This window comes from Amblyomma mixtum, chromosome 3 (genome assembly GCF_055824585.1).
Source record: "Amblyomma mixtum isolate Tamu chromosome 3, ASM5582458v1, whole genome shotgun sequence".
NCBI lineage: Eukaryota > Metazoa > Arthropoda > Arachnida > Ixodida > Ixodidae > Amblyomma > Amblyomma mixtum.
In genome coordinates this window covers 70,153,448-70,167,292 of record NC_143014.1, presented here as the reverse complement: position 1 = coordinate 70,167,292, position 13,845 = coordinate 70,153,448, and positions in this window count along the sequence as shown.

Genomic DNA, 13,845 nt, shown 5'->3' with positions numbered 1-13,845 from the left:
GATAATGTCCAGGTTAACAAGAAACAGGCAGACTGAATCGTTAAAACCTTACTTTGCCAGAACTAACATATTCAAATTTTCTTTTTTCTCCCCGCTATTACCGAGTGGAATCAGTTACCACCATCATCAACAGTTGACATTGATGCCATTGAACAGGCCGTTCATTGATTTTTTTGTTTCATGACTTGCCTTGTACTTTTGTTTTGAGCTTTTTGTATTGTGTTTATTGTGGCCCTCCTGCCAGGGCCCTTCACTGGGCCTGAAGTATGCCCTAAATAAATAAATAAATAAATAAACAAATAAAATAAATAATGCTACCGCATTCCACACTTAAGTTGAAATACTAGTAAGTGTCTCTATTGTTGTTGTTGCTTTTTGCCAAGGCTTATCCGCACAGCTAAAAACTCGAAATTGAAATGGAATCTCGATACATGAGATATTTTTTGAAAATCAGCAGAATGAATAGAAACTAGACATATGTACAATATAACCAAGGCTTGTGAGGAAAATGGATAATGCTCACTCGGATTCTAACAGCGTAATTAAATTTGTCTTGAAGCGTGCAGGATCCGTGATTCATGTGGCTGCATGAGAGGGATGACCCCACTATTGGCAGGTTTGAGGAGATAATGAATAAGAGCAAGCGGCTTTCTTTCTGCCATTCTATTCCTGTCGCAGACCAACGGGACGCGGCTCATCCAGAGTGTAGGCTCATCGGGAGGGAGCAAGGGGGAGTGTTCAGATAGCGCAGTAACAGGCTCGTAGCACGGCTGTTGCTGGGGGTGCGTCAAGGTCTCTCTCGGAGCTCGGCCAACGGCGAACGAACCCGGCACTGGAGTTAGGAAGCGTGGCAAGTACAAGGGTGGTGGTGCGGGCGTGCTGTTTTTTGAAAGTGGAGAGTGCAGGCCTGGCCGACTCGACGACGGCTGTCAGGGAAAACATAAGGCTTTTGCGGTCCCTCCTGCCCTCCCGTACCGCGCGGTGCTCCGGGGGAGCATCGCTAGTTACTGCGTCCCCACTGCCCCGTCTTCACCGAGTTGAGAAAAGCGTCCCGATGATGGGGGGAAGGGAGAAAGTATGCTGGCTGCCGGCCCGTCCAGGTTGCAGTGAGCTGAGGACAGCTGAGGACAGTTGGTAGGAGAAAGGCAGCTAACGAGGTTGGGTGGTTTGTCTGCGGGCGTGGGGGGCCGAATTACCGCGCCGAGGCACGCGTTCCATCGCACAAGGCCAGCCGCCTTCGAGCCATCGCCGCATCGACAGCCACCCGAACCGGAGTCATCGCCTCGACCCCGTTTGGGAACTGTCCGCCAGACTTTTCCTTTTCCTACCTCTGTAACGCTTTATATATTCCCACCTTTAACGCCCTCTATGCCTTATTGTTGTTCGCTATACTTGGGTGAGTTTATTTTTGTATTGTCCGTCTTCTGTTTGTCGCGTTTCGTGTTCTGTATAGTTGTTTCTGCTACTCCCTCTGTTCGCGTTTACCTTTTTTTTTGCCTTTGTCCCTCAACCCCATGAGTCCCTTCTCGATCACTGACGAACCGACACACGTGCACCACGCACGGGCTGACCGTCCTGAACAGATAAATGCTGTCCAACGCTCGCTTTTAGACCACTGGGAAGCGTAAAGCTGTCTCTGTGCCTCAAGGGCTTGCGCCAGGCAGCCGGATGACGAGCGATAGTTTTAACAATTCCCCTGACTTACTCAGCATTTTATCTTTGATTAGACGTAGCGGATATCCCCTCAAGGGGCAAGCAGCTGGAAAGAAAATCTATCTCTTCTTTTCATCATTCCTGCTTTCATTTTATCTCTTCTATCTGGATCCCTCCTTTCCTGAGCACCTCGGTGAGAAACCAGACCATGTGCGGTCGAGTCACCCGTGCGCCGCGGCTTCAAAGGCAGAAACCCTAACTTGGGGACCCTTATAGTCGGTTCCTGTAGCAATGGATGGGTGTCACGACCTTGGGAGACGAACGAAGAGGGCTTTCTTCATGGCTTGACGGGGACGTGCGGGACACGGACTGTCAACCTCCACCTCCAAAGGTTTAACGGCGTAGTGCCCAGAGGAGTAAGCTGACAAATGATTTGTTATTAAACTGCTTATTAGGTCGAACTTGCGCCCACAAAGCGAAGAAAACAAATCGCGGTAGACTGAGGGCCGTTTCACATGCATGCGATTCTCGCCTGCGACGCTGCGAATTCTGTCGGTCAGCGACTGGAAGGGCCGTCGGTCTAGCCGCAGACGGCCTGCGACCGAGTTCCGTCCGGCAGGAATTCAGTCGCAGCGTCGGTGAGTTCGTTCTGCGACTGGCCAATGGGGAGCGCCGAGACGACACGTGACGGGGGGTCCCTTGGGAGCTGTTGCCGCAGCGTAAACAAAACTGCGTAATCAAAACATACGAAATATTTCCTTGCATATAAAAACACGCTGGTCATAACATCATAAACACATTCCGTGCAGCGTTTCTGTCGCGTTTAATCGTGGGTTGCCGATGCGAACATCGAGGAACCTCGCGTGTCCCTCCGACCGAATTCGCTGGGTACGTGTTGCATGTGAAAGCACTAAGCGAAAATCGCACTGCGGCGTCACCGACTAGGCCGACTATTTTCGTTCTAGTCGCAGCATGGGAAACAGCCCTAAAGCAATAGATACACGAGGCGTTGGTGAGGCTGGGGCTGGCCGTCTCGGTTGCACCCAGTTTGAAGCTGATCGAACTTCCGACATCACTCATAAAAAGCCGGCGCGAACATCAGACACTGTTGAAGCTGTAACGCGCGATCATAATACATTGTAGTGTGAACTGGTTGCGTCCAGTGTAGACAACAAAAAATAAAGCCACATGCCGGGAACAAAAAAAAAAAAACATGCCAATGTTTTGCCGCAGAATACGAAGACATTTCGCGCTTTAAATCACGTACCTGAAAAGTGTGGTCACTACGGGCTTGTCGCAATGCCGGGATCCCAGTCTTGGTATACAATGTGAAGGTGCGCTATCACGAACTCTGCTTCATGTCATGATCAAAAGCTCGCACGCATGCTTTTGGCGAAATACAGGGTGCAGCTGGTGCAGATATGCAGTCGCACTGATTCCCCGTCGAATCCTTTCTGTTGTTGTTCTTGCCTCTAAAGCGATTGAATTTGCGATCGAAGCCATCGAAAATGCACTTATTTCACATGAAGAAGCATAAAGAACATTAGCGATCGGCATAGGAGACTAGTCCTCGAGCTTTCAAGCGCTGCCAAGACTGACAGGCAGCCGGAGAGAATATTTACATGAGAAATATAGCGGGGTACTTTCTGAAGCGCCAAACCAATAGCAAGAAATCAAGCAGCAAAAATTGGCGTATAATCTGGAACCCGGACAAAATAACTCCAATCTAGTGGCTGGGAATAAACACCTACAGCTGCTTTTTCGCCATGTTCTGAGGCAACTGTGAAAATAACGGTGTGGCTCGGATACTGAACGAACCATCATCTTCCTCTTCCTCTGCGAAGCTCAACTGGATAGCACGGCTAGCACTTCTTCCTGCTGCCTATGAAAATATGCATCCAGTGAACTCTTGGTGACTGCACAGAGTATTTTTATAAAGTTCAGGCATGCTCTCCCCTCTCATCCTCGTGTGCTGTAATTGTGAGAGATTTTTACTTTTACGCACAAAACCGGCACCAAGGCTATGAGACAAAGAAGCCGTAGTGACTGACTTTAATGATTTTAACTGCCTAGGCTTCTTTAAAAGACATCCAAATTTTATACGTGGGTTTTAATCTATACCCTGTATTCTAAATTTCCATATTTTGTATACAGCAGAATGCGGCCGCCGCGGCCGGAATCCTAGCCCCCAAACTCGCGCACAGAAGATTGCCATACATACCCACTGAGTCGGAAAACGTGGGAGGTTCGTATACACCGCACGCCTGAGTTGTAAACAGTAAACTATAATAAGTAGAGGGTAAACCAGGGAACCTATCATAAACAGTGCAAAATAGGTAGTTAGAGGACAAAGGCTATGTAGTCGTGGCAGCAATAACAATAATGCAGTTCAATTAAAATGCTCACATTCTTGGCATGCTGCGGAATATTGAATTACGTCTGTGCGCGGACGATTTCGTAATGCAGTATACTACTTAGACACGGTGACATTATGGGAAAATTACTCATTACTGCTGCAATTGCTTCGGTCCAATTTACGGTGCAGAAGCACTTGAGCGTTGAAATTTCCTTTTCCGGTGAAAAACTTTACCTCGTTGATTGGCATGGTCGTGTATAACTTTGTTACAAGAAAAAAAAACGTATGAGAGTGACTTCCCAGAATTTCTTTATTTGGGGGTAGAAGAGTGACATCGATGTTATGCAACGCCTCTGTGATTCAATGGTTCGCAAATATACGCTTAGAACATTAAATGCCCATCAGATTCTTTTTAAAAAATTGGAGGGGGGGGGGCAGGCTGAAAAGACCATAAATATAGGCTAAGAAAAGAGTAATCGATCGGTCAATAAAGGCTAGTTTACGCAAGGCATAGGCTTACCATCTGAGCTTCTCAAGAGCAAAGAAAATGATGAAGGATTCTCGCGCACATCTCCTCGTGCCGCCTTCGCCGCAAGCCGCCGAACGAAGGTGCCACGCCCGCTCAGAATTGCCTCTGACCGACAAGGATTACGCCGTTCAGCGACCAAAGCCACCCTCGAGCTGCCTACCAACCTAGGGCGACCAGATGACGCCTCAGCGCTGGCTCGAACGGAAACCGGCGGCGCTGCCGGCCTTCGGAGAGCCCAGCCATGCGGCCCATCTTGCAGAAGCTTGGCGGCACACTGGAGCCCAGGATATAGCTGCCATACGGAGAGTCCCTGCTCTACTGGTGTCTGCTGTTGTGCACCCTACTCCGACGGCGCCCCGCCCCAACAGGGTTGAGCGGCATCATCTGTGCTGGCTCCGGAGATACTTGTTTGCGTCCTGCGGACGCCTGCCAAATGACCAACGGTTGGATGCCCACGACGAGACATGCACCGCAAAGGTAATGGACTTCCCTCTTCTGTCCGGTGCTCCGAAGAACCGCCTCGTAGCCATGAACCACCAAATAGAATCCGCATTTCTTGACTACATAGAAGAGCGTACTGGTCAGCACGAACACCAGGTCGAAACTGGAGCCGAGGAAAGGTACCATATCGTGTTTGTGAACACCCGGCGCGTAACGGTACCCGAAGGATGCGGCCCGTACCATCGTCACTTCGAGGGTGGCCACATCGTGCTCCTGATTCTCGACCGCGCTGCCAGTCGACTCCCCGAAATTACGACAAGCCCCGGCCTTGAGGAATCTGGTGCGTTTGCGTCATGTGGCTTTAACATCAGAGACTCGAAACAGCTCGCGGTCCTGCTGGAAGATCTCGGCCAAGATGCTACTGACGTCATCTGGCATTGGACACACCATGCTGTGCGCATACCAGCAGCGCTTACGCCACCAGGCCTCCCCACCACCGAAGGCGCAGAAGCACTCGCCATCCTGCCCCAAGATCTAGCCCAGGATGCTGCTGGAGTCTTCCGACCCACGGCGACTCTGGTGACATGGCTGGTGCCCTTGCGCCGTCTGCCCTCCCCGCCGTCAGAGAAGACGAGGAAGAACTTGTGCACCAGCTGCAGGCTCTCTGCTGGACTGCCGCTGGTCTCCCTCACCCTCTGATAAAACCCCGCTGGTGGTGCCCGTGCTGCGCGTTGTTCATCTGGCTTCCGTGTGCTCCAGGAAGGGCCGGCGTGCACGAAGCCGCGCAGCACGATAACATCAGGGGCGCCACAGTTACGGGTCAGCGGGAGATCGGGGTCACAGGGAGGCTACAGCAGGATGGCTGCCAGCAGGACGTGGTGGGCGAGAACCTTGCCTCATCTTCGTTGTGGGTGCAAGATACCGCAACTGACGGGTGGGTGAAGGAATGCAGCGGCTGCACAGTGGTCCCGTGTGCAAGGCGCCGTCCTCGTCCGTCTTGCCATCGTCATCCATAGCCCATGGCCACCGGAGTCGCCACCAAAGTCTCCCACTTCCTGTCATGGATGGCAAGAGGGAAGAGAGGAACACTGGCGGGACATTGTGAAGAAGATCACGAATTAATATCGCCTCAAACGTGAGGCTCTATGGTTAGGACTTTGTCATCGGCAAACTACTGCTAAAATTTAATATTCCGATGTAATCTGAAGCTTTAACGCAGGTTTGCAAAACCGCAGCTAAGCATTGGCATAGTAACGTCCACGCTACCCGTATGAATGGTATATTATTCAATGAATGTAGCCACGCGTTCTTTCGGGGCTTAAATAGGACTGCCGAACTCGTTGACCGTGCTCTGTTGACAAAAATAACACCGCAGACCTCCCGCATTTGCGCCAGAATTCTGACTGCGGTTAACAAGGCATTTCTACGGGCGGGAGAGTGAACCACTGCGCAGCAACGTGCTGTGTAGCATATCAGGCGTCATTCGCTGTCAAAACATTGTGTGCATCAGCGAAATTGGATTCGAAACTCGACGCATTTTGACTCTACCCTCTGACTCGGAGGACATTTTTGGTTTTTTTGAAGGCTCAGTAGCAGTTGATCTGTATTTCGACGACCATGAAACTATTCCTGCAATGAAGAGGAATAGTATTGCTTTTCAACTGTATTTGGAATGCAGTTGATCAGTTTGAGCTCAGTAAAGTAGTTAACCGGACGGAGTGCGGTCTACCGTTTCTCTCTCTCTCGTCAATAGGGGATGCAGCAACTTCTGCTTCATCGAGCAAGTGCTAACCGAGCCTTGCTGAAAATTGCTATTCAGTGAATTTCACTTTATAGCAACTAAGTTTGCTTACAGTAACCTTTGTTGAGCTTTCGTGCGACATGCTAGCCGACCACGTGTGCAGCAGTCTTCGCCCTGGTCACTCGCAGGCAGTGATGGTACACGGCGGCCACAGATTATTCGAGGTAGCATCGCTAATGCACGGGCCCACGGTCACCGCTTCGGTGCAGTTAACTTAAATGGGAAATAACCGAGGCCATTGTTCTTACCACTCGTGCCTATCTAAAATTCTTGGCCCATAGCTTTGCGAGCACAGCGCGGCGTCTCGATTTGCATCTAATATTTCCAGCTTCTCTGCGAGCTGCGCGCGTACCTTTGTAATTTCTAGCATTGTAGCGTCCTGTGAGCCCCTGTATTTAAACTCGTGTTATAGCCTGAGTGTGCTTAGTCCGGCCAATCATTTTTTCTTCCAACAGCTCACTGTTTTCTTCTTAGCCAGCTTTTCTCGGAGAAAACGGTATTGCATGTGCAGGTAAACATCCCAATGCTGCACAACAGACTCGGCAGTGGCGGGCTCTGGATTACTTTCGACCACCTTTAACGTGTACTGACATCGCAGTGAGCACAGATGTTTTTACGTCTCGCCTCCATCGAAATGCATGTACCGTGGCTGGAATTCGATCCCGCAACCTTGACAGGCCAGAGCCACTAAACCACTTCAACGGATCGAAGAAAACTGGAAAGGCGTAAACCCACAAGGTGTCAACCATGTGTCTCCTTGGGGTCAACCATGTAGTAAACCAGGCACATTACGTTTCGGTCATCCTCTGTTTTGTCAGATAGAGTTATGAAGACGCTCTCGCACCTTTTTCCCTCCGCGTGGCGAAGAACTGACAGCGATAGATGGTGCGAATCAGCCCGCTCCCCTCCGTCATCTGCTCTATTGATCTCCTCCCCCCCTCTCCACCCCCCGCCCTTCCTCTCTATTATTGCGTTCCCTCAAAGCAAGCCTTGCGAAATTTGAATGCCTGGCATGCCATTCGAAAGTGGCGAATACATTTTCCTGCCCCTCTCTCCAACCCTCCGCTCTCCTACCACTCGCTGGATTTTCTGCCTACCCTGGCCTAAGGTGGTGGCCTCAGGCCGAGTGACGTAGCGCGTAGTTCTCAGAGTGGTGCTCTGAGAAGCTCCAGCGTAGCTGCAGCGAGGCACCCTGCATCGAAGATCAACGAGGTTCCAGTGGAACGCGCCACATCGCGGATGGCCGGTGAACGAGGCTACCGCAATGGCACCCTTACGAAAGCGGATCAACTGGCGGGCACTGGCCAGACTGTGGCGCATAGCTGGAGATATGGTAGGGGCCGCACGGTACCGCACCCTTAGTGAAGTAACCAGGAGTTCCTGATGGAGCGCGCTACGCTGCGGACATAGGTGTGCGCAGAGGGCCGGGGGGGGGGGGGGGGTGCAACTGGGGCATTGGCACCCCTAATATACCTGAAGAAGGGGGGCGCAAATTTTGTACCATACTGTTCGCTTCTGGCCAGAAGACGAGAATGGAAGCTACAGTGAAGAGAGAGTGAGTGAGTGAGTGAGTGAGTGAGTGAGTGAGTGAGTGAGTGAGTGAGTGAGTGAGTGAGTGAGTGAGTGAGTGAGTGAGTGAGTGAGTGAGTGAGTGAGTGAGTGAGTGAGTGAGTGAGTGAGTGAGTGAGTGAGTGAGTGACAGAGAGAGAGGCAAAGCTAGGAGGAGGAACCACTTCTTCACGGTCTTTTAGCGAATACAACAAGAGAGAACTATGAGCTCGTGTAATGCTCGCACACGTCGAAGAATACGTGCCTGGTGGGGGCGCCATCCGGCTGAGCAACCTGTATACAGTTGATACAGCGCTGCAGTCCATCTTTGCTCACCACACGCGGATCACCAATGTCCTTCAGTTAGGCCTGGGTGGCATTGTGTGCATATCGCCGAACCTGGCATTTGTTTCAGGTTTCTTCAGATGCTCTTCCATCGCAAGTCACCCGGTGAAAGGTTTTGTACCTCGTCATCTAGCATATTCAGAGAGCTTAGTCCGTGGTGCTGACTCTCGATGTCTGGGCAGCTCAAAAACATTGCTGAAACTCTCTTTAGCTGGCGTGGTCGCTATTCGTCGCTTTACTCGCGTGGATGACGGCGTATGAGTACCGACTGAGACTGTCATTGTCGTGTTTGCAGGAACGGTGAAAGTGCGGCCGTTTATCTTCAGAGTTTATCCATTTGCATCCCTCTCTCTTCAATGTCGCACCTGCTGAATCTTGGTCATAGTGCTAAAGCCTGTAAATCGAGTTGCCGATGCTGTGCATGCGGTGCAGGGATAATCATGACCCCGACGGGCGTTATGGACAGCAAGATAAATGTTGCTTGTGCAGTTGTGGCCATTCTGCAAGCTATTCCAACTGTCTTGCGCGGGATCGAGGAGTTAAAGTGCTTGAGGTAACTGACAAGCGATGCTGCCCTAGGGGAGAGGCCATTGGTGCTTGGAAATAAATGGCCAGTGGTTACTCCGGTGTGGCAAAGAGGCAGGTTGTGCTGGTGGAGTCCAGCTTTTTAAAAACAGCTGCAGTGGCGATCAAGAAAGCCATGGCGAATGTCATGGAGCATCTAGTGCGAAAGTGTCACCGCTAGATTTCGAAACTCATAGCGTCTAAGATGTCTGATTTGCTGCAAGCCTCCACCGCCACTGCTGTCTGTCCTTGGGTTTCTGTTGCATCTCCTCATTCCTCTTATCCTTAACACTCTTGTTGTCAACGGTCAAATCCTCTTAAGGCGAGAATTCAAAAACTGGTATTCTCTACAGCGTATTTTACTCATTTGGTGCTCAATGCATTTGCAGTCGGTTTAGTTTTTTTTCTGGAGGTGCAACGCTGCACGCATTACTCCGTTTTCTCATAGGCACAGCACAAGAACTTCTGGTTAACGAGCGCAACCAAGGCGAAGCAAAGAAAAACAATTTTGTCAGAACGAATCGTTCAATCTCCTTGGTTTTGTAGTGCTATGGTCTAGTGCTGCATTTTTTTAACGTGTAAGATAACAGTTTGTATCCGCTTGCTCAAAATAGCTGTTTTCTCGTCTTTGTTTTTACTCTAGGGAATAGCAGCACGCAAATTATTCCCGATTCCGCCTGGCTCCATGTTAACACCACTAGCTGCCTCAGCTTTGTTCTTCGCGGGTTTCGCGGTGCCGTCCCGTTTGCCTTGAGCCACCTTCGTCGTCGTCCGGCGGAGGGAGCTTGCTCATTCGTCAAGTTTATCCTTGCCAGTCTTGCTCACACTTGAAAATGAAAACTTGCTTTGAGGAAATGAACGGCGCAGTAACAGAAAGAGCGCAGTAACACCCGAATCGCGCCGAAAGGGAAGAGATAAAAGGACGGAGTCAAAGAAGAAAGGAAGAAAGAGGTGCCATAGTGGAGGTCTCCGAAATAATTTCGACCTCCTTGGGATCTTTAACGTGCACTGACAATGCACAGCACACGGGCGCCTTTGCGTTTCGCCGCCATAGAACTGCGGCTGCCGCTGTAGGGATCGAACCCGAGAACTCCGGCTCAGCACCCGAGAGCGCGAACCACTGAGCCTCCGCGGTGGTCTCGCACTTCGCCAATCGTCTTTTCCGCCTAGTTCAGCCACGACGAAATGAAGCAGAATCATTTCGTTCTTGATTTCGCATTGGTAACTTCACTATCGAAACCAGTCCAATGCAGTCGACGACATCATGAAACTAGAGCAGCGATCTGAAGTTGGAGTGCAAAAGTGATTATGCCTGCATGCACTTGCCTGATCACACAGCAGGCATTTAATCAGGATGCAAGAAACAGAAATGTCGCACAGCCAGTTAGCGCAGCGCCCAGACGACATAATGCGCATCCTCGTCACTTAATGGACAACTCTGATTTCACCACCACAGAAACTATCACCAAGCTCATTATACGTTGTGTCATCATTTCATCAATCGTTTTGGAAACAAAATAGCGCTGATCACTCGCCGTACCATTGGGGTAAGCGGCCGTCATTTTTTATATTAGATATTGAAATGCTCTTGAACAATAATCGCTGTTTATCACGCTGTGGACGTGACACTGAGCAGGCAGGTGACACCGTGAGTTTGTGTTCCGGGATCATTGAAGAACAGAATTGCACCGCTGAACGCAACCCAGTCATCTGAGCAACTGCCTTTGTCCTGGACGCATGTAAGCAACCATGCAAGAACATCTGACCACGGAAATGCTGGGACTCCCTCGCTGTCGTGGAGCTGCAGCGTGGCACCTCGCTGTAAAGGAAGCCTTGGGGCTTCTCGTCGGGGTCCAGAACTGCGCGGCAGTGTGGCTGAATAGGTCATTGTCTGTGGTTTCTGTTTTGTTTGTAGCCGTCGGTGCCTGGGGCATGAGTACGTACTGGACATCTTCTCAGATGACGTGCATGGAGTGTCGGTGCTTGAGGCTGCGGCGGTGATGGCAGCATTTGACTGCAGCTTTCCACGGAATATCTCGCGGATGACATCCGCATGGTTATTCCTCCTTGGAGCCATGCCTTCCGGGAGGCTTGGCCAGGGAACTTGATTGTTGGTTCTGGCGAAATCGTGCGTAAAAGGTTTTCTCGATACTGGGATGCTTCAGTGATGAACTTGGTGACAGTCTCCGCTGGATTTCGCGCTAGACTGACGTGGCTCCTACGCATCAAGAAGTTGAGCTTCTGCTCTTCGTTAATCTCGGGTCATGCAGGTCATCGGAAAAGACGCGCCATTTTGCCATGTACATGCTGACCGTTTCATTTGGTTGTTGGATGTGGAACTGCAGCAGCATTTCGGTCCTTTCTTTTCTGGTTGCGCTTGTGGAACGTTTCAAAAGCTATCTTCTAAATTCATCCTAAAGTTCACAGACCAGTCCCTTGGTTCTCGCACTATTTACGAGGAGCTTCCTATAGTGTGAAGAAAAAATGGCATATCTTCATAACGTCCTCCCAAGTGCTGAATGCTTCTTCGTGGTCGTATTGGTCCAGCCTGACCTCTGCGTCGTCTCGGAGGGAACCAGAAAAACAAAATGGGTTCTCTTGACTGCAAGAGAACAACCGGAGTGTCCATCGAGGGCAAGCCAATTATTAAGGCGGAAGCCTTTAATGTCTCATCGTTGTAAGCAGGAGCTGTCGACAGAAATGTCACGCTTTTCAGTTGGTCGAAACGGTCGTGACGTCACAGTACGCGAATTTAAAACGGGACCAATTGTACTTTGGCTACTAACCATGCAACCAATTAAAGGGATCGTATAGTGATGCTCCAAGTAAGTTTGACTGAGTTTAGTTAATTGCTTACTTAACCAATTAGTCTTTCTAGTCAGACCAGATAAATAAATAAAACCGAGTAAGAAATTAGCCGAGCTTGGGAATCGAACCCCGGTCTCCGGACTGCGAGTCGAGCAAGCTACCACTCCGCCATGCCAGCTCGATGGTTTGGAATGAACAAAGGTGCGTCTAGTGAATACGGTGTCTTCGTTCACTCCCATCTTCCTCCCTTCCTGTTACGGCGAGGTTTAGGTGTCCACCGAGATATGAGAGACAGATACATTTCCTTTCCTCAAAAACCAATTTACCGACGAGCAAGGCGTATTTGTCCGCGTTTCAGATTGGTCCAAATTGTCGTGACGTCACCACGTGCGAATTTTCACGGGTGTCCACCGAAATATGTGATACAGTTACTGCGCAACTTCCTTTCCTCAAATACAAATTTCGACTAGTGTCTACTGAGATATGCGAGACAATTAATGCGTAATTTCCTTTCCTCAAATACAATTTTTATTTTATTCACTACGGCCCCTCTTTCTTCTTTCACTCACACTTCCTCCCTTCCTGTACGGCGCAGCTTAGGTGTCCACCGAGATAACAGAGAATTACAGCCCCATTTCCTTTCCTCAAAAAGCGTTGCGTTCAAAGGGCAACGCATAGCGCCGAACGGGTGGTGGCGTTCTTCGGACTCCGTGGCAGCGCTACAACACGCTGTCGCGTTCCATTCCTAAAGGCGAAGCTTAAGCGTCATTAATTGGCAGTAAATTAATGCAGCAACAAAATGTGAAGTGAACAATCGCGTAGCAGAATGCAGCACTCAGGCTTTCGCCTTTCACCACTTTAGCCACTAAAGTTCCTCGTAATTTTTTTCATTTCTTATAGTAATGCGACAGCGTTAGAGTTCACGTCAGGGATAAAATCCTCCGTCCGTTGTGACGAAATTCGCTGATTGGTTGAGAGAGGTCACGTGACCTTTTGACGCCATCACAACCTGCCCACTGTGGCAGGTGGCCACTTGGCCAGCGCTGGATTAAGGGGGGTCTAAGGGGGCTGCAGCCCAGGGCCTCACCTCCGACAGCAGGAGAAGGGGCCCATTTATTCTAACTTGCTTAGTATATGGAACCGCGGGTAATGGAACTTTGAGCGACACGTATGAAGCGAGAAAACCAGAACGATGAGAGCCCCCACCTTATAAATTCATTCAGCCGAATCAGTTGGGGAGAACTTGTCGAGCTGCAAAAACAGGAATCCCCCGCCACCCTGGAGGGGGCCCCATTTCTTATGAAGCGAGATATGCATTTGCTTACGGCTTGCGGAAAGTTTTTCGTGGTTTTCTGTCAATCCCCCCGTTCAGTGGCGTCTGAAGGTGTTGTGTTGAAAGTGTATGAGAGTCCTGGCGTCGGCATAACATCCGTTTTTACAGAGCGGCGAGGCGAGACTCCCGCCTCGCTAATATGCAGTGCGTGCTAGATGTAAAAAATAGTTGCTTTGCGCCCTCTGCATGGCTTAAAAATGTAAGGAAATGCAACGCTTTAGCGTCACAAGTATCATTAGAGCAGGGCAGGCAAAAACGAAACCAAAATGCGCAGCGGAATTTGAAGCGGCGTCTACTTGTGCAAGTATCATATACAGACTGTTGAGAAAATAAACGCGCGCAGTAGAATGCTTCTCTCAGCTACAAAAGTCGATTGTTCGAGTTCGAATATCGCACAGATATGACATTTTGTCGTGAGAATGTTTTATTCAACACCAGGTTTTCTTCTATAGCGTTACCAAACTGAA